Here is a 3,413-nt window from a genome sequence, read left to right on the forward strand (position 1 = left end):
CGACTCCATTCCTGTGAACTGTCCAGAACAGGCAGGTCTATGGGGACAGAAGGCAGGTTAGTGGTCGCCCAAGGCTGAGGAGAAGGAGTGGGAGGGGCGGCCAAAGGCTGCGGGGCTTCCCTTTGTCGTGATGAGAAGCGTGTTGGTGCAGATGGTGGATACGCTAGAAACCATTCAGTCGTGCACTTTGAATGAGTGTGTTGTGTGGGGAGTGAACTACATCCCAATGAGGATTTTTTTTTTAATTAATTTATTTAAAAAATTTTTATTGGTACATAGTTGATTTACAATGTTGTGTTAGTTTCAGGTGTACAGCAAAGTGTATCAGTTATACATATACATATATCCACTCTTTTTTTTAGATTCTTTTCCCGTATAGGTCATTACAGAGTATTGGGTAGACTTCCCTGTGCTGTACGGTAGGTCCTTGTTAGTTAACTATTTTATATATAGTAGCGTGTCTATGTCCATCCCAACCTCCCAATTTATCCCAATTCCCCTTTCCCCCTGGTAGCCATCAGTTTATTTTCTACACCTGTGACTCTACTTCTGTTTGGTAAATGAGTTCATTTGTACCCTTTGAATGAGTGTGTTGTGTGGGGAGCAAACTACATACCAGAAAAGATGCTTTGAAACTGGGCATTGGTGCCATGTGGGCCTCCTGCTGCCTCTTCCCGGGCACCTGTGGCTTCCGTTGATCAAGATAATGGCCGGGCTCGGGTGGCACCTTTATTTCAAGGACGTCAGGCCGTTTGCAAACACTAATTAAGCCTGTGCTGCTGGCAGATGGGTAAACACTGTTTTGCTTCTCAGATAAACATTCCAGGAAAGCCGCTTGGGATTCCTGCACCAGTGCCTCCTGCTGGCTGGCTCTAGAGCATTCTGAAGGATGTAGGAAGGGGAAGCATCCTTACTGGAATGTCCAGCAGGCACTTCCGGTTGCTGGAGGACATCCTGTGAGCCCCCTGTGTCACTTACCTCACGTGTCAGCTCAGGTAGTGAGGACCGTCCCAGTATTTCATGTGAGGAATTGAGCTCCAGAAAGGTTGAGAGCACCGGGCAGGGGCCTTGCTTCCAGGCAGTAGACACCCACTCTGACTTGTAGCCACCAAGGGTTTAGAAGGACACCTGACAGCACCGAGAAGCACAAGGCAGGGGCCAAGGGAGGGGCGTGGAAGTCGAGAGCACAGCAGACTGGACCACTGGCACCCCACCCCCATGGCCCTGGAGACGCCACTGCAGGCCCTGCCAACCCTGGGTGCTTGGGGTCAGGACCCCAGGGTCCTAATTAGACTCCTGCCCCTATGATGAATCTCTGACTGTCCCTGTACTTTGTTACACTTTTTTGTGTCAAAGTCCTAAGCCCACACATCCAATTTGCTGAGCTTGTCACACGGCTCCCCTGCACGGCCGAGGGGCAGAGAGGGGGAACACCGCTCCAACTTACCTTCCAAGGGGTGGGAGGGCCTATCCTGGCCTCCCCAGAGAAGGGGAGGTTCAGGTGCTGGGTCGCCAAACGGCACAGGAGATGTGAGCGCAGGTCTTCTGGGTCCACGTCTAGGGCTCCTTCTGTGTCGTGGCTTGAGCTCAAGCCTGCCTCATCCACTCTGCTCACTGACTAGGCCTTGGGCAGCTGTGGAACCTGTCGGCGAGAGGGAGGAAAAGGCCCCACTCTGCCTCAAGTTCAGGCCAGTGGAGGAGATGGGGAAGGAAAGGCACCTGAAAATGTGGCGTGTCACGTGGAGGGACCTCCAGGGACTGTGGCACGTCGGGGAGGGGTCCACAGCCCAGGCCCTGGGGCGTCAGGGAGGGCTTCCTGAAGGATGTACGGACCAGTGTGCGGACTCACTTAGGTCCAGGTGTTAGCTTCCGATGGACTCTCTCCTGTACGTTGCACGGTTTCCTCTTTCCTGTTAGGCATTTGCTGAAAGCATAAATAACCCTCCTATTGTATTTATTACTCTTAACGGAAAGGATTCTTAATATAGCAAGAACACCGTACATGACAGCGGAGATGGGTTCCTGATCACAGAGGCTGCCTCACCTGTCAGCGCCTCACCTGGACATGCCTTCATCCCTTCATTCGTTCACGTGTTCATTGGGCATCTGCTCTGCCAAGGCCAGTTCCAGGCACTGAGGTTGCTCACTGCATAAGACAGAGTCTGCCTTTATCCTGGCGGGAAAGACATACAATAGACAAGTATATAGTCCCGTGTCGGGTCCTGGGTACTGAAGCAGGGTGAAGGCCAGAAATGAACATGGTGGGTGCCTGCTGCTTTAGACACAGGGGTCAGGGGACACATACGTGGTCAGTGTCCGTAAGCCGAGCCCAAAAAATCTTTCTTATATCTCAGTGGAGGGAGGGAGGCCAGAGTTCGGTGCCCTGGAGGGAGGGACACACGTGGCGGTTCCTCTGACTGGGTCAGATTGACGGCTTCTCCAAGAGGGGAGGCTTTCTCTACAAATGATATCTGGCCACTTACGTGTTAGTTACTGCACGGAGCGTCCACGTGGTCCGGTGTGTAGGAAGCAGGCAGGTGAGGATGAAAGGGAGGGAGGCAGAGTCCAGACGACGGAGGCCTTGGGCTCACCCTTGACCCTGGATGCCTGCCACGTGCTGGGCACACACACTGGTTGGATCATAAATACACATGTCAGGCCCTGGGAAACACCGAGTCGCTTGAGTGGAAGGGTGGGGATGGGGTCAGATCTGTGCCATAAGAAGGTTTAATCTGGTGGCAGGATGGAGACACTGTCAGAGGTGAGGGCAAGCTTGGAGTTGGGAATACTGGTCAGCACGGTCCTGCAGACTCCAGGTGACAGGTGGTGGGGCCGGAGGGGAGGGTGGGGTGCGGTCTTTTCCCTGGTGGTCATGCCAGGCGTGGCCCTGGGTGCAGAGAGAAAGGCCAGCAGTGCCACCAAATCTATACCATTTATTGAAAACTCCTGGGAGAAGCCAGTCTGCTTTTTTTCTTTTATAGACTTTGTGAAGCCCTAAAATATACCAGTATACTCAGTAACAGTTGTTTTAAATAGATTTAAATTTTTAATTTTGCAAGTTTTTCGCCATGACTGTGTCCGAGGTGGGTCTACTCCCAACCTCAAAAAAGGATTTTTGCTTCTCAGTTTGCTCTCCTGTTGCTTGTTGGATTCTTACCGGAGCTCCGTGGGAGGGAGGTCAGAGTCTTCACGAACACCTTCCTTTTTATTGGTGCTTCTCTGAGCTTCCTTCGCCCCTGAGGTAGTAGCATCCAGCATCCCACCCAGTCACTCCACAGTGTCCTGTCCTCTTGTCCTGTCCTCTGTCAGAGCTGTTTCATGCAAAACTCTTTCCTCGCGTGAAGCTACAGTGGGAGCCCGAGGGCAGTGGTTTCCTGGTGTTGGATGGTCCGGCCCTGCTGGAAAAGTAGCTG

Source organism: Balaenoptera musculus, chromosome 8 (assembly GCF_009873245.2).
Source record: "Balaenoptera musculus isolate JJ_BM4_2016_0621 chromosome 8, mBalMus1.pri.v3, whole genome shotgun sequence".
In the NCBI taxonomy this organism is placed as follows: Eukaryota; Metazoa; Chordata; class Mammalia; order Artiodactyla; family Balaenopteridae; genus Balaenoptera; species Balaenoptera musculus.